At 38.2% G+C, this 18,770-nt stretch overlaps 1 protein-coding gene and 1 long non-coding RNA gene across 2 annotated transcripts in view; one reads left to right on the top strand and one right to left on the bottom strand.

The window, feature by feature from the left end:
- LOC110676410 overlaps positions 1-18,770 on the top strand; it is a 66,055-nt gene that overhangs the window by 15,425 nt on the left and 31,860 nt on the right. The gene's annotated exons all lie outside the window — the stretch shown is intronic.
- LOC110676412 lies at positions 7,395-9,020 on the bottom strand. Its single transcript, XR_002500356.1, has 2 exons — positions 7,780-9,020; positions 7,395-7,721 (listed from the first exon to the last, which is right to left on the bottom strand). It is a non-coding gene; the product is annotated as an uncharacterized LOC110676412 (long non-coding RNA).

Here is an 18,770-nt window from a genome sequence, read left to right as displayed (position 1 = left end):
AGCCAAACTTTGAATTATCAAATGCACAAGACTGGAGAATCTGACAACAGTCTGCGTTGAAAATCAATCAAACTGCTTGCCTGCTGGTGGTGAACAATGGGATAAATTTACAACACGGTGCGATGTTTGGTTCTCAAGTCTTGTGCGCTTGAAATTTTGATGTGTGGCTTCGTTCTATAATCACCTTAACATGACATTTCTTCTGTGTTTTTGAAGATTAGTTCATACAGAAGTTGCTAAAAATTTAAAAAATAAAACTTTCGAAATTTGTATGGTAAGTGCAACGTAAACTTGTTTCATAAGAAAAAAAAAGTTGAATTTTTACTTTGACTAGGGGCGCACAAATAGAGGTTCGCCAAGGGCGCTATGAGGCAACGCTACGGCTCTGAGCCTGGTATCCACATCCTAAGTAGAGCGGTCAAGTACAATTAGTTGCTAATTACCAAAGTAGTTTTGACATCTGATCCAGAATGAGCGAAGTGTCACTTTTACTTGCGGAATAATTGAGCGGCACCTTTTTCCTTACGGAATAGTGACAGCTCCATTTGATTTGTACGGCAGGCGTTACCAATTTTACGAAATCAGCTCTACTTGTCAACTGGATACAGCTCAAGTAATTTGGACAGCTGAAGTATTTCTTGGCCATTACTTGTCCTATCCTTTTGCACAGTACTTACGAAGTGGATACTACCCATATCATTGCACAGTGGGACGGATTGGGGTTTTAGGAGGAAAGATGGAACTCACGCCTTAAATTGTGATTTTACGTAGAATCGATGTTCTACAAAGTTTTTCCTATTATAAAAACAATTTTTTTGGTCGGAGCGAAAATTAGGGTGGCCTTTTGTAAAAAATGATAATCATAAAAACTTTTTTATTTCAACGAATATTGGTACAGTTTGTTCTACAAAGTTGAAGATCAGAAAATTTCAGGCTGTTTTTTTTTACTTAACTCTTTATTTAAGGCTCATGCGCCATTAGGCATTACGGAGCCGGTTTCTTTTTTGTATTTGTTTACAATGATATCATTTTCGCTTATCAATCTATGTTAGTTTGGGGAACCGAAGTACTCGCGGTTTGGCCGAGGTTAAGGACTACATTAAAAAAAAAAAAAAAAAGAGGAGGGGATAGGTTTAAAGGTATCTTCCACTAATGTAAAACCATTCGGCCGCATTCTGTTGTTGCGGATGAAGCTGCTAGCAACGAATGATGAACATGATGAGCAACTGTAACGATACAACAAAACGAGTTTTCGAGCAGAGACGAGGTGGACAATCGACCAATGGGGAAGACAAACAGACCTATGGACGAAGGAATTACACAATATTCCTGCGAGCGAGATACTGAAATGGGCGGGGTGGACAGTTGACGAACTGAAAAGATAAACAGACCTGAGACGATGGAATCAAATAGATATTTCAGCTTGCTTCAGAAAATCGAAGACAAGTTTCATATAACCAAGATCGAGCTTGCCCAACACATCTCTAACGTCTTCCTTTTCTGGTTTCCTTTGGGCCCTAAGGGATGCATATAATTCGGAACTGGCAATATCGTATTCAGGGCAGTCCCACACCACATGGTTGGCGTCTTGATAGCCTGCACCACAGCTGCAGCGATTGCTGTCTGTGAGCCCTATTCGATAGAAATGCGAGCCTAGTGAATAGTGATTGGACATAAGACGACACATTACCTTGATAAAGTCTCGACTTATGTCCAAGCTCTTGAACCACGGTTTCTTCGATACCTGCGGGAGAATGGAATGTAACCACCTGCCCATGTCTCCGGCATCCCATTTTTGTTGCCAACTGATCAAAGCGTGCTGACGAGCAATTGTAAAAAATTCGTTGAAGGCGATTTGTCTGTCATAAGTGTCACCTTCCATAACGCCCACCTTGGCGAGCGAGTCCGCTTTTTCATTGCCCGGGATCGAGCAATGAGAAGGGACCCACACCAAGGTGATGGTATATGATTGATTCGATAGAGCACTCAGAGTAGATCGTATTTCGCTAAGGAAGTACGGAGAGTGCTTTACCAGCCTCATTGAACGAATAGCCTCTATGGAGCTAAGGCTATCCGTGAAAATGAAGTATTGGCCAGAGGGAAGAGAGGCAATTCGCTCTAATGCGTAATGTATAGCCGCTAATTCTGCGACATATACGGAACAAGGATTCTGAAGCTTGTAAGCGGCGCTATGAAATTCATTATAAACACCAAATCCAGTGGAATCATTTGTTTTTGACCCATCGGTGTAAAACCTTCTGTCGCAGCTGATGTGGCCAAACTTGTTTGCAAAAATTATTGGTATATGCTCCGAACGAAGCAGATCTGGAATTCCACGGATTTCTTGCTTTATGGACAGATCAAAAACTACAGTTGAACTTGAGAAGTCTGGGAAACAACTACGATTGGGAACATTCGAAGAAGGGTTAACCTCCAGAGTCATGTATGAATAGTACAGAGTCATAAATCTTGTTTGAGGATTACGTTCGATTAGCTTTTCAAAGTTCTCAATTACCAATGGATTAGACACTTCACAACGAATGAGGAACCTTAACGACAATTCAACGAAACGATCTGATAATGGCATTACTCCTGCTAATACCTCTAAACTCATGGTATGAGTCGAGTTCATGCAGCCTAGTGCTATCCGAAGACAGCGGTATTGGATACGCTGGAGCTTCAGGATATGTGTTTTTGCGGCGGCTTGAAAACAAAAGCTACCGTATTCGAGAACCGACAGAATTGTTGTTCGATATAGCTTTATCAGATCTTCCGGATGGGCTCCCCACCACGTTCCTGTGAGTGTACGCATGAAGTTGATTCGTTGCTGGCACTTCTGATACAGATACTTGATGTGCTTTCCCCAGGTGCATTTGGAGTCGAACCAGACCCCTAGATACATATGCGATAAACCTTGAGTGAGTTCCTTACCCAGAAATTGGAGCTTAATCTCTACTGGATCACGCTTCCTAGAAAAGACAACCAACTCAGTTTTCTCCGGAGAGAATTCGATACCCAGCTTCACAGCCCAAGCGGACAAATTGTCCAGAGTATCTTGCAATGGTCCTTGCAGATCGTGCGCCTCTGGTCCTGTAACAGAAACAACGGCGTCATCCGCAAGCTGTCTTAGCGAGCAATTTCCCATGAGACAATCATCAATATCTCTTACGTAAAAGTTGTAAAGAAGAGGGCTTAAACATGAGCCCTGGGGGAGACCCATGTAACTAATTCGTGAAGTTGTTGAGGTTCCATGAGTAAAAAACATGTGCTTCTCAGACAACAAATTATACAAGTAGTTATTCAATATTGTGGAAAGTCCACATTCGTGGAGTTTGTCTGAAAGGACATCTACGCAAACTGCATCAAAAGCCCCCTTAATATCCAAGAAAACTGAACCCATTTGCTCCTTTTGAGCATAAGCCAGTTGTATTTCTGTAGAAAGCAACGCAAGACAGTCGCTCGTTCCCTTACCTCTGCGGAAACCAAATTGCGTATCTGAAAGAAGGCCATTCGATTCAACCCATTTATCCAGTCGAAAGAGAATCATCTTCTCTAACAACTTTCGAAGACACGACAACATCGCAATAGGACGGTACGAGTTGTGGTCCGACGCAGGTTTTCCTGGCTTTTGGATGGCAATAACTCTCACTTGTCTCCAATCATCCGGAACAATGTTGCTCTCCAAGAATATATTGAATAAGTTCAACAAGCGCCTCTTCGCGACGTCTGGGAGGTTTTTAATCAAGTTAAACTTTATCCTGTCCATTCCTGGGGCAGAATTATTACATGAAAAGAGAGCAAGTGAGAGCTCTACCATCGAAAAGGGTAGGTCCATTTCGTTCCGATCGAGTGGCCAGTCACGAATTATCGTATGCATTTGGACGGAATCCGGGCAAACTTTCTTCGCGAAATCGAATATCCATCGAGGGGAGCTTTCTCGATCCTCATTTACCGATACCGCATTGCGCATTCTTCTTCCGACCGTCCAAAGAGTACGCATCGACGTTTCCCGTGATAGTCCGTTGACGAAATTTCTCCAGTAACCACGCTTCTTCGCTTTCACGAGGCTCTTGAACTTGCGGTCAAGAGAGCAATATCGGTCGTAATTATCGCGCGTGCCACGTTTCCGATATTGTTTAAACGCGTTCGATCTTTCGCGATAGACTCTGGTGCATTCGTCATCCCACCACGGGGTGGGCGGACGTCGTCGTACTGAGGCTCCTGGAACCCATTTACGCTGAGCTTGAAGAGCACTGTTAATAATTAACGCGGATAAAAACTGATAATCTTCCAACGGAGGAAGTATATCAGCCGAGTGCACACCTAAGGAGATAGCTTCAGCGTATTTTTCCCAGTCGATATGCTTCGTGAGATCGTACGTGACGTTAATTTGACGTGTCTGACGCGGGTTATTGGTAACTGAGATTTTGATAGGCAGGTGATCACTACCATGGGGATCTTGAATTACTTTCCACGTGCAATCCAATGATAGAGAATTCGAACAGATTGAGAGGTCTAACATGCTCGGCGGGTCTGGAGGTTTTATTCGTGTTGCTTCCCCAGTGTTTAAAATAGTCAAATTGAAATAGTCACAGAGGTCATATATTAAGGTTGCGCGGTTGTCATCCTTCGGTGACCCCCAGGCTGTACCGTGAGAATTAAAATCTCCTAGGATTAACCATGGCGCAGGCATAGCTTCACATATAGCCGCTAGGTCTCTGCGAGACACTCTTGCATTCGGCGGTATGTATATGCTGGCTACGCTGAGGCTTTTACCTCGGGCTGTAATATGACATGCAACTACTTCGATGCCTGTCATCGCGGGGAAGTCGATTCTATAAAAGGAGTGGAGCTTGTTGATCCCCAAGAGCACCCCTCCATAACCATCCCCTCGATCCAAACGAATAATATTTTAATCGTGGAAATTGAAATCTTTATTTGAAGTAAGCTATGTTTCACAAAGGGCAAATACATCACAGCATGTGCTATGAACTAAAAATTTAAACGCGTCCATATTTTTTAAAATACTTCTACAATTCCACTGTAGCACTTCGAACATATCTCCGACCTCTTTGGTTGAATTATCCATCGAAAGATATGAAAGAATCAAGAATCGGCCACTTTAAAGACAACTGCTTAAGAAAAGGTTTCACCAAAGAAAGCATCATGTTGATGAGATTTCTTATTGTGGGTGAGATTTCAAACATTTCGACGATGAAATCCACTAACCCAGAAAGAGTCAGTTTTCCGGAAGCATCAATATGCTCCTGCTGACCAGTTTGTTGAGATTCTGGGCGGAAAACTGGAACAACTGGGGTTTTAGATGTTCCCGGAAGGGACGGAAAGTCTCCAGCTGTATATTTAAAAGCTGGAGGTGAAGCCTTTTTAGTGTTTCCGCCACTTCTTGATTTTACCAGAGGAGTTTGAAGAGTTGGTTGAAGAACAGGGACATTATGCGTAGCATGCTGTTGCGAGTGCCGTTTAGCAAGAGCTCGCTTCCTCTTCGTTCCTGTCTCAATGACGGTATACTCTTGTTCCCCCTCAGAGCCAGCGCCTTGATCGTTATCCGGCAGGGACGTGAAGATATTATTGTTGTTGGTAGATTGGGCCGATGGAACAACAGCCGGGGCAACCTTTTTCAGCATTTCTGCATAAGATCGCCTAGACCGTTGCTTCAAAGAGTTTAGTGAATGTTTCTCCCGCTCTATGTATTTCGGGCATGCGATCAGCTCGTGGGGAGCTTGACCACAAGTTGTACATTTTGGCTCATTGTTGCAGGAACCCTCAGCGTGTTGTTCACCGCACTTACTACAACGTGGTTTGTTGCTGCAGTAACGTGCAGTGTGGCCCAACTGCTGGCACTTTTCGCAGTGCATAACCGTCGGTACATAGAGACGGACAGGTAAACGAAGACGACCTATCACCAGTACACTAGGCAGAGCTGAGCCAGAAAAAGACACCCTAAAAGAGTTTGACGGCTGTTTCGAGCCATCGGGAAAGATTTTATTCATTTGGCTAACGTCAAGTACTGGAACTAGAGGAACGGCACGATTTTTGAATCCCCCGGTTCCGGACATGATGTCAGCACGAGTTAGGTTGTATTCGGTGACTACTCCATAGCACTCTACCTCATGACTGGGAATATAGGTACGGTATTCTAACGTAAAGAGCTCAAAGGAAACAATCTTGTTCGCCTGTTCGCGATCACTCACAGTGACTCGCAATTTGTCTCGGCTGGGTGAGTCTATCTCCAGGATGCCCTGAAACGATTTGGCCAGGTCTTTCTCGATTTGTAGTTTGTTAAGCGGTTTTCCATTAGCTTTGGGCCGAAAGAAAACCAGAAAGGGACCTTTAGATCCGGGTGGGTAAGCTTTCGGGCGGGGGGTCGCCGGTTTCGGGGAGGAATCAGAGGAAGAAGAGGGAAACACATGTGGTTGGTTTGAACTGCCAGAAAAACTGAAATTAGTATTCAATTGTTTTTGTGGAGAATGTATTGCAGAGGGATTAACCATGGTGTTTTCGAGAGGAGTTGTTTCTGAGTTCACATGGGGAACCACTGGAGCTAGCACGTGGGGAGCATTATCATTTTCGTTAGTTTCCATGATCTCCATGTGTTTGTTTTGTGCCATTGGATTATCAATCTGACTTGATAATGATTCATCATCAGATGAAATCAAGTATTCCGGCGAGCCCCCACCGGTATCATTCGGTTCCATTTCGAACCTTATTCAATTCGTCACAGGAGCTAATGACGAAAGGGATATTTGAATTGAATTACTTATAACAATATAACATAAGAATATGAAAAAAAATCGAGAAGAAACCTTTGTTATATACTTCTACTGAAGTATGAATAAATCTTAAACAATAAAAAAATATATATATTTACAAAAAAAAAAAAAAATATGTATTTACAAGAAACTCTCAACTATACGTGAGGTTTAATAACGTAATTCAAAAAAAAAGGTGCAAATTTTTAATAAACCAGGGTGGGAAAAAAATAGTTAAGAACCACCAATGATTGGGAAACACTATACTGAACCAAGCGATGGGAAGATAGATAAAGGGCGGCGGAAGAATCGAACTGTAATATTTACCACAACGAATCAATACGACCTGATCTCTGTAGGCAACTTCTTTGTGTGGTGCTGCTGCTGCTCTGTAGTATGGCCCGGCAGAATCAGCGCACAAAACGACGAGCCACAATGGTGATGATGATGACGATGACGGTGATGACCTTCGATCTCGCTTGTGTACCGATGTCTCGTTGAACTGCGATGACTGAAGGTAACAGCGGCCCGTGTGTACACGCTAAGAAAATATTATACTAGATGGCTTAGATACCATTCTAAAACCATATTCGGTCTATTTACTCAGTGATATGCATTTTAGCGTTTTAATCTTGGCTAGCATAAACGGGTTTTATATTGATAAATGATTATTCAGAAATTATGCATTAAAGGCTTATAATCCTAAAATTCTGTGCTATGAATAAAATAAACCATTTTTCTTTAATTAAAGTAAACAAAGAACAGAAAAATGTGAGAATGTGATTTTACCATGTAACGCATTTATTTAAAGTTCTATCTGATGTGCTACCCATTGCTGCTGCCAATCTGTTCCTGTTCTGATTTGGTCAGAATCCACCATTTCCAGCATATTTGCCGCAAATCCGTCTTGCTCACGATGGCCGGAATGGATGAGGTCTCCCGGATAATGAACTGGAATAGTGACAAAATGATAACAAAATTCCGAAATAAATATGATAAACGAACTTACCTCCATTCACCGCTTCCTGCGGCAGCTTTTTTTGTGGAAAAATCTCCTTTAAGGGTGCTGTTTCTGATGCAATCTGAACCGGGAAAATCACGGAAAGACCGGCATTGTGACGGCGAAGGATGATCTACTCCTGACACTTTTTATACACATTAACACATTTCTATTTTTCTTTCTTACGATTTTCACTTGAGTCACAGCTCAATAAACTCAGATTGGCATGACACTTGGTGTTAGAGTCCAGTAATTTTACTATAATTGCGAAAAATGCTTAAGAACACGTTGTGATGTTGATTCTGATCTAAACAAAATGGTACTTTATTTTGAATAAGTCCCAAGAGTAGCGTGATTCATCACATAAGCATGGTGAAAAATAATTCGCGAATAAGCATGATGAGGTATAAAATATAATAACTAGGTGAATAATTTTTAAGATTCTATGAACATAAAAGAGCATTATAGTGAACAAATATTAAATCGTACACTAACTAGTATTTTCGTTCTTCTCCGTGTACCAAATTGATTGCCAATTTTGGTAATTTGGCAAATTTGGTTCCAACTCGCACTTGATGAAAAGTCCATCCACAGAACTATGCTGAGGATGGCTTCTTCCTGCGGTGCACGTTAGGTAACGACACTTTTCTTCCAAAAAAAAAAAAACCACAACGGTGTGGGAAAAAATGCTTCAAATCGCGTTACGGAGCAAAAACTAAAGCGGGTTTACTCGGCGAGTGCACGACTAGGAATGATCAGGCTGATTTGACCAAAAAAGTTTTTTTTTCTAGCTCAAAAATTGACCGTTTTAGAGCATTTTTCGCTATTGATGTAGGGTGGCCCTTCAAAAACAAGTTTTTGTGTTTTATTTTTTTTATTTAGAGTTTTTCATCAAAGTTGCCTTCTCATCACCTGTAGAGTTGATTGAAACGCATATTTTGGGGCCTGCACAATTTTTCCGATGAAGAGTTATAAACATTTTTCATGAAAAACAAACATTTTTCCACTAGTAGATGTATTTGAGGCAAACTAAAAGATTTTTTTGCATGATAATAATTTCCTTTCGGCTTTAAATATGAATAACAAAGTATTTTGTTTCATATTCATATTAAAGTACTTGTGAATATATTCAAAGGAGGTCAGCAATAAAGATAAGGAAAATAGTCTTCTAAACATCTTTCAAATTTGGCTTACACAGAAAGGAAAATCCATGTAAATTTCAGCGTAAAATCATGCACATAAAGGGAATGCCAGATTTGTCGCAACTTTACATGATACATCGTGTAAAATTACATCAACATCATGTCAATTTATGCGAATTTTCGTGTAACCGGTTAGAGCCCATGCTATATTACACGGTGTATAGCGGAAACTTACATGATGTTATTGTAATTTTACGCTATGTGATGTTTGTGACATATCTGGCATTCCCTCCATGTGCATGATTTTACACTGAAATTTAAATGGATTTTTCTTTCTGTGCACGGTTGAATTTCATGTTATGTTATCCTCCTAAACTTTCGAACACTTTTGTTATGGGATTCACCAGCCTCATCAACATTATGATTGAAAGTAACGAATTTTTAATTAGCGGAAATCTGTTTACAAGTAATTTGTGCGTTGTAGGAGATAAAGCGTACCTGAAACGGTTGATTATTAGAGTATGATTTATAATTACGATGCTAACTTTACAGTGCAGATTAAGGAAAATAACTATATGCATTATTTGATACGTAGACATGTTTTGGAAGATGCTCAAAAACTGTTTTTAGCAGATATGTACTTATGATCCAATCAGCCGAAGAACAATACAATTTTTAATCATATTTTAAGCTGAGAAACGCTATAATTATACCAACGATTTTTATTTATTTCCCCTACTCTATAAACCCATAAAGTATTATTTTTTTGTTATAAAAAAGTCTATAACTCTTCATCAGGAAAATTCTCTGATTCTCAGGTTACTGTTTTTAAGAGCACTTCCACAGATATTAACTGAGAGCTTTCTTTGTCATAATTGTGATTTTGCTTTCGTATATCATATGTATTAGTATCGATGATCAAGGGGGTGGTCACTCTACGCAGTGTGCCTTGCGCAGCTATGGCACATTTGGCGCACTGTTTGGCACAGTTTTCCAAAATGGGTTGCTATAAAAATCACAGTGAACTGAAATTCCCGTCTCAGCAAACATTGAGTTTTCTGAGTTGTTTACCATCTATCAAATCGAAAGAAATTCACATTGGTTTCGGCTTCAGAAGGACCTCCTAGCAATATTTAATATATTGATTTTACATTTATAAATGATCTTTTTATTTCAGAACGAAGAGCGCAAAGCCCCCCGAGCCGAACTGAAGCCGATGTAATTGGCTTTGGTGATGTCTTCAATTAAATAGTGAAATAGTGAACTTGAATAAAAAGTTAAAAGAAAAGGTTAAATACAAAAAAAGCGTCAGTGTCATCCACTCATAGCCAATTCTAAAGGCGGGAAAATGAGTGAAAAATGTTGGGAAATATGGGAAAAAAGGTTCAATTCTCTCGTTACTCGAGCCGTTGAACGAAAAATCGTTTGGGCAAAAAACTTCAATGTATGTTCTAAACAAAAACGTTAATTGCTGCAGCTCCTCATGTTAGATTGAAGGCCCCGAAGCACCGACAGCGGAATGTCCGTATCTCCTCTTCATAGGTTATTCTTTTGTTCAGAAAATTCTCAAAATTATACTCCTGTATGGTGTACAAAAACTCATACAACGGCGAATGCTCAAATATAACTCACATCTTCTTGGGATGTCCTTTCTTGTCTCACTTCAAGCTCAAATTCGCTTCCACCGCGCCCCCGTACATAATCATAGACACTCCGTATCGCAATTCCCGTGGGCAATTAGTGTGGGTCATTTTCTAAATCTTCCCATTGAAATGTTACATATACATTACTTGTCATTCCCGTGTTCCTCTGCAATAATGTAAAACGAATCATCGAATACCACCGCCCCATTAGAAGCACTTCTTGACGAATGAGTAAGAGACAAGCAAGAAGAAAATTATTAAAAATTAAATAAAATGTCAATGCTTGCTGAGAACGTTTTTCCATAATTTCAGTTCATTGAATTTTATGGCATGTAGTATGGGGTCATGCACAAATTACGTCACGCTCCAAGGGGGGGGGGGAGGTGGTTAAGCCAAGTGTGACAAGCCTTACAAAATTTTTAAAGGGCTCATACAAAAAACGTGACAAAGGGGGGAGGGGGTCGAAAAAGTCGATATTTAGCGTGACATAATTTGTGTACCATCCCTATTATAGCATGTTTGGCGCACTTGGCACACGTTGGCGCTTTAAAGGCGCAGCTATGCCGACTGAAGTGCGTAGAGTGACCACCCCCTTGTCGATGATACATTATGTCTATGAAGGTAAATTAAATTTTCATCAAGAAAAGATTCTTGTATCTATTCGTTTCAATTTGCTATATCTTGTATGTTTGCGTTTCAATTAGCTCTAAACGTGATGGGAAGGTTACTTTCTGACTAAACACGAAATAATAAAAATAAAACACAAAAACCTATTTTTAAAGGGCCACCCTACATCAATAGCGAAAAATGCTCTAAAACGGTCAGTTTTTGAGCTAGAAAAATTTTTTTTTGGTCAAATCAGTTTAAAATTTTCTGTTCTTCATCTTTGTAGAACAAACTGTACCAATATTCCTTAAAATAAAAAAAAAATTATGATTATCTTTTTTTACAAAAGGCCACCCTAATTTTCGCTCCGACCAAAAAAATTGTTTTTATAATAGGAACAACTTTGTAGAACATCATTTTTACGTAAAATCACAATTGAAGGCGTGAGTTCCATCTTTCCTCCTAAAACCCCAATCCGTCCCACTGTGCATTGACATGTACATCCTGAAAGATGAGTGCTGTGTAGGGATCGCAGCAAGCCATGCGCGCGAGCGGCTGCGTTTTGAATTTTGTGTCACGTTTACCTCGTCCGCGTTCTGTTATTTTTTAATTCCGCAGGTGAAAATTAGATTCGGTGGTGCTACGCCACGTGCAAATGTTCTGTGGAAACATGTTTTTCGAAGTGATAGATGTGTTTTTTTTATCGGAGATTATATCTGAAGATGTTATGTGAAGTTTTGTTTTTTACTTTTATTCGATTTGCTTGCGTTTTGCTCGAGAGTGCTCTGTAATGGCACCATCAATTGAATTCGTTTTGCGTGACTTGTTTTTTTTTTATCTCCCGTGCGTGTTGATTCAAAAATTGAATGTGGTTCGTGGATGCTCGATTCGGGATGGATTAAGAACTGCAGTGCGTGCATTTTAATGGGCAGTGCTAAGTTACGGCTCATGCTATTGTTCATTATCAGAGGAGCGACAGATTGCAGCGGATTTTCGAAAAAGGAATTTGGAGAGTTTGTTCTGATCAGCAGCGCATAATCACAATGCGTAAATACTAACCATTTGTCAGCCAGAACGTCTACCGAACATATCCTATGGCACTACCCTTACCATCAACATTCCACAACATCCCGTAACACCTATGAGAGGTCGTAGAGTTCTCTGCATCTTTCATAAGTAGGTGTTCAATCAATCATCCTTTCCTATTCCCCAGCTTTCGCAAGGACGTGGCCAGGACAGCTCTCGATTATTGGAGGATGCGTCAATCTTGTCTAAGAGTTAGAGGTTAATCCCAAATCTCTGACTTTGGTAACGGACGGGAAGGAGGCAACCCTCATACAATGATCTAGGAGTGTACCACCTACGAATTTGTGCGAAATGCTTAATGCTAATGCTAATACTAATCATTGACATGTACATCCTCTTGCATTCGTAGGTTTCACAGAAAGTTTTGTGGATTCAATTCACAATTTTGATATTTTATGTTCATTTTGAATTGTTATGAAAATGCTCTTCATGAATCAATAGCATAGTGTCTAAATAAAAATGTTTTGTTTTTTTTTAATTAACACAAAGGTGAGGTCGGCGCTTGACAAATTCTCAAACTGAACTGGCAAAAAAATTCAGCTAAATGACGAATCTCAGCAATCAAACCTCTTGGTAAAAAGGGTTTTAAAATGCCGAAATTCGGCAAATGAAATTGAGTGAGGAACTATGTGTAAAATGCGCTGTCGGGGTGAAACGCGCCACCACAATATCTCCAAGATAAATGTTTTTTTTTAGTAAAATTCGTCCATTTCAAACGATACTTACTTACTTATTTGGCTTTACATCAATTATCTTGATAAAGCCTCGCCAACAATATTACGCCAATTCCCTCGGTTCATGGCCGCTTCTCTCCATCCTCGACTGTGACCCACGCTCTCCAGGTCCTGGTGTACCTGGTCAATCCACCTAGCTCGCTGCGCCCCACGCCTTCTTGTTCCGACCGGATTCGTGGCGAACACCATCTTTACAGGGTTGTTGTCCGGCATTCTTGCAACATGCCCTGCCCAGCGTATCCTTCCAGCTTTAGCTACCTTCACGATACTGGGTTCGCCGTAGAGTTGAGCGAGCTCGTGGTTCATCCTTCGCCGCCACACGCCGTTCTCCTGCACGCCGCCGAAGATCGTCCTTAGCACTCGGCGTTCGAAAACCCCAAGAGCTTGCAAGTCCTCCTCGAGCATAGTCCACGCCTCATGCCCATAGAGGACTACCGGTCTTATGAGCGTTTTGTACATCGTGCATTTGGTGCGGGGGTGAATCTTTCTTGACCGCAGTTTCTTCTGGAGCCCATAGTAGGCACGACTTCCGCTGATGATGCGCCTTCGTATTTCCCGACTAACATTGTTGTCAGCCGTCAACAAGGATCCGAGGTAGACGAACTCGTCCACCACCTCGAAGGTATCCCCGTCTATCGTAACACTGCTTCATAGGCGGGCCCTGTCGCGCTCAGTTCCGCCAACCAGCATGTACTTTGTTTTCGACGCATTCACCATTTCAAACGATACCTCTATCAATTTTTACGCCTCTCACGGACAATCATTTCCCAATTTCCACATTAAAAAAAATAATCAAAAACGATTTTGGCAACCTGGGAATAAAAGACGTGATTGTTAAGAAACCATCGGTGAAATTCAAATTATGCAACAAAAACCCAAGCTCAAACCAGACATAGAACTGCATGGTATCTACTGCATACATAAGAATTTGGCAAATTGCTAGGTTTTGCCACAAAAATCCGTTCGGATCTTGGGTAGCGCGTTATACCTCGCTGTTTTGAAAATCGTTGACAATAGTTTCATTTTTTGAATCAAGTTTCATATATATATATATATATATATATATATATATATATATATATATATATATATATATATATATATATATATATATATATATATATATATATATATATATATATATATATATATATATATATATATATATATATATATATATATATATATATATATATATATATATATATATATTATATATATATATATATATATATATATATATATATATATATATATATATATATATATATATATATATATATATATATATATATATATATATATATACACATATTTTTTTTTTTATTTATTTGTTGTATTCGTTTTCTTTTGTGACAGGAAAAACCAAAGCTGATTAAAAAACCTGTATCTTTTTAAACAACATCACAACAATATACCTACATTCAACGGACAATCTTATGCCTAATTGAACAATTATCCTTAATCTAATTATTCTAAACCCTAATCCTATCCATCCTACTCTTAAACATGGAGCTATTACAAGTAAAGTCGAAACAATCGGAGAATCTATTGAATGAGACACACGTTTTACGTATAGGACACATTCCAGCGTAACGCGACACCACGAGGAACCGACTTTCATTATCAAATTAGGCATGTTCTCGGAAATATGCCTTGTAACCATGTGATAAAACAGGTTTTATATCATGCATATTAAATGTACTTGATGTTGTGACATTCATTTTGAAACATAACACTGCATATATGGTAATCAAAAGCAGTTGTATTTCGTAACGCGACACCATCGCTGAAATGCACTTTTTTAAACATCACTCTATAATCGCCTATATCTGCTCTGCTATAATTTTTACAATCCGGGTTTGTTCTAGGCAATCCTTCTATGTATTGATAAGAATCAGAGTGTGACTTCAAACTGGATGGAAATATTGAATAATTGCAGAAATCATTGATTTCATTTTATGAGCGCCGCGTTACGTTTCTCTTCCAACAGGGTTCTGCAAATGGTGTCGCGTTACGCAAAAAGTATTTTTTATTTTTATTGATAAAATCGGTAATGTTGCTTTCGGGTTTCAGAAAAAATGTATATTTAGTATTGTTATTTGTTTAATACATTCGATATTTTGCCTCACAGTGGGGTAATTTGATCTGACACTGGTTAAAATTAATTTAATGTTTCTGTGAAACCTTTTGAGAATGTCGTGCTTTGTAAAAACGTAGATGGCGCTTGTGGTCACCATATAAATTTGACTTAATTCTTTGCAACAATGTTAAGATATTTCTGTGATTTTTAAGAATGTTTCCGGTAAAGCGCTTTTGGATGGCGGCGCGAATAATCTTGAGCTTTGATACATGTTAGAATGTTTGAATTTGATTGTAAAATAAAATTATGTAAACCTTTCAACGATGTACTTTTAAAACTATGCTTTCGGCAAAGTCGACAAGCAGACATTTATGGTTGTCGGAACTATCCGAAATTCAATAACACAGTGGAGTTAATGGATCTGATAAATGGGTAAAATTATTAAAAAGATTCAATGAATTATTTAGAGAATATTGTTTCAGAAATTTGTAGACGACCATAAAAGATTCCCAATGATGGGACGAAAAATATGTAGAGCTGTTGTACAGTGGGGTAATTGCACTTTTTTTTGGGTTAAATTTTTTAACCGTTCCTTTGATCTGTTTTTGAAGATGATGAGAATATCCGATGTACATTCGATTTTTATAATCTGCTGGTTCAGACATAGCGTATGCAAGTGTTTATGATTTACTAATGGTTGTCTGAAGGATACAGAATTTTGTTGCACAGGGGTGTAATTGAACCAGATATTGGGCCAATAAAATTTCAACGTAGCCATGTAGTATTTTGAGGATCATGTTTTAGCAAAACTGTTAAGGACGTTTATGGTCTCAAAATAGTGATCTGAATATCATGGAATTCTACCGCACAGAAGAGTTATTGAATCAGATTATTAGGCGAAACTGTGAATACATTTTAACTCATAAAATTCAGTTCCTCAATTATTCAACCGATTGTTTGAGCTTTCATTGAAAGGAAATAGTTGTACCAGATTTAAGCGTTGGCGCAATTCTTCTGAAACCTTCCACGTTTTAGTGAGAGGTAAATAGGGTAGGTGTACCAGTTATGGACATAGCGAGTCCCTATTTCGCCATACGTGATTACTTTAATGTCTTCAAATTTTGAAAATGTTTGTGTGTTGAAGTAGTTAGATTTAATATATATCTTGATGTAAAAACATTCAAAAAGATTTAAAATGTGATAGTTATTAAAATTTTACATATGGCCAAAAAGGGAACTACTATAGCCATAACTGGTACACTTCCCCTATGTTTTTTTTTTCACAAAGCTCTGGTTTTAAGAATGGTTGGTTAATATTCATACAAAATATCAATTTATAAAATCATCCAATCAGGGCTGCCACGGGCCACTACAACTCCTTTTGTAAAATCCACAAAACTGGTAGTAAAAATCATCCTAGACCACTACGCGTTTTTTTAACACGTAAAAAATCATAATTATAGAACAAATAAAAATTGTAATACACGTATAATTGGGGGCATTTCTTAGCCGAGTGGTTAGAGTCCGCGGCTACAAAGCAAAGCCATGTCTGTGTTCGATTCCCGGTCGGTCCAGGATCTTTTCGTAAAGGAAATTTCCTTGACTTCCCTGTGCATAGAGTATAATCGTACCTGCCACACGATATACGAATGTGAAAATTGCAACTTTAGCAAAGAAAGCTCTCAGTTAACAACTGTGGAAGTATCATAAGAACATTAAACTGAGAAGCAGGCTCTGTCCCAGTTAGGACGTAACGCCAGGAAGAAGAAGAAGTATAATTTGTATTGAAATTAAACACCACCTTGATCACCGAAGTTTATTGCAAAATAAATCAAATTAATTATCATACAACGTAAAGGATGAATGTCAACATAGATAAATGTCATGACAAGACATCCAGAAGATTTGAAAAAAAAAAAAAAAAACTACGTGTCTAAGTTCATTTTTACGAGATGACCATTCTTTACGGTTGCTGCAGATCCTCTCAAGAGTAGTAATTGATTTCTGATATGTTTTGAAAAAAAGCGCAGTGAACCAGAATGATTTTCACGAAATGACCATGTTTACGGATGTTCCGGATCTTCCGGAGGTCATTATTGTGACCACCTAGGTCCATGAACAATTCAAATAATCTATTGCGTTAAGGAGTTCTGGTGAGTTTGCAAAAAGAAAAATCTGTCTTGGATTATTTTCATGAATGACCATTTTTACGGATATTCCGGATTATCCGCTGGAGAACCACGTTGTTTACCATCAAAGCCAAGTATTCCACAACATGTAAGAGACTATTCCTGTACTAAACGGCACCTGTCTGATAAAATTTGGGTCACTAGCCATTAAAAACCAGAGCTTCTTGATCAGATTTGAGTAAAAAACAAGAGAAAACAGACATACCCACATTTTACAAAAACAGGGAGGGTTTTAGTGGGGTGGCACCAACGCTGAAAGCTAGTATACCTATTTCCATCTACTAAAAATCAAAAATTTCGAAAATCGGTTGTAGCATTGCTGAGATCGAGTATTTTGAATTTTTTAGTTTCATCCTGAAAATTTACGGAGAAAATTAACGTAACGCGACACCAAAACTTTGCACCTAGTGTAACTTTTCGAAGAATGGTCCGATTTTAAATCTTTTTTTTATGGAAACACGTATCTTGACGAGTAGGAAGAGAATCCAAAATATAAGAGTTCTATGAGAAGTATTTATTTTACAATGTCAAAAATAAGGCTATTTTCGTAACGCGACACCATAATAATGTGACTATTTGAAAAAATACGTTTTCAAAGAACCAATAATTCGTTTGAAAAAATTAAACCCGCACATAACAATGTCAGCTAATACCCTTCTAGTTAACGGATAAGACAATCATATTACACTTGATAAACTATGATACAGGGCTATTATGAAAAAGTTGTTTAATGTCTCAATTTCTCACCAATAAATTATATAAACTTTATATAACTTTTCAGGTATGTTTTTCACTGTATTTTCAATCAAATTTATGTTTTTTATACAATTCAACATATTGTCTGCATAGCTTTGGAAATATTTCAGAGTTTGAATTTTTGATATCCTGGCGTAGATGTGCGTGGAATGTGTCATAGGGTCACTCTTACCATAGTTTGTACGTCGGAATGGAAGAGCAAAGAAGGATGACGAGCGAAGTATACGAGCTGGAGCTGAGAAATGGAAGTCACTAAGTATACTAGGTGAATCAATTTCAATATCAATATCAATTAATATATATATATATATATATATATATATATATATATATATATATATATATATATATATATATATATATATATATATATATATATATATATATATATATATATATATATATATATATATATATATATATATATATATATAATTGGATAGATTGCCTATATATATATATATATATATATATATATATATATATTGAGGCAATCTATCCAATTACTGTTTTATATAATTACGAGTTTATTTATATGACTTCACTGTAAACCCAAATAAAATAAATATTTCAATGAGTTTCACAACTAAAATTGTTTTTTTTTATTGGGGGCGCATACTATCCGGTCTTCCTTTACCGCCTATGCGATTATGTTTTTTGGAACTTTTAAGGTAGGACGGGTAAGATGAGCACCTTAAGAATAAACCGACTTTAGCTGTTGCCATTATTTTTTTATTTCAAATGACAAAAATACAATTTCA

Source organism: Aedes aegypti, chromosome 2 (assembly GCF_002204515.2).
Source record: "Aedes aegypti strain LVP_AGWG chromosome 2, AaegL5.0 Primary Assembly, whole genome shotgun sequence".
Classification (NCBI taxonomy): Eukaryota; Metazoa; Arthropoda; class Insecta; order Diptera; family Culicidae; genus Aedes; species Aedes aegypti.
Note: the sequence above shows the minus strand (reverse complement) of the source record. Positions and strands in the feature narration are given on the sequence as shown.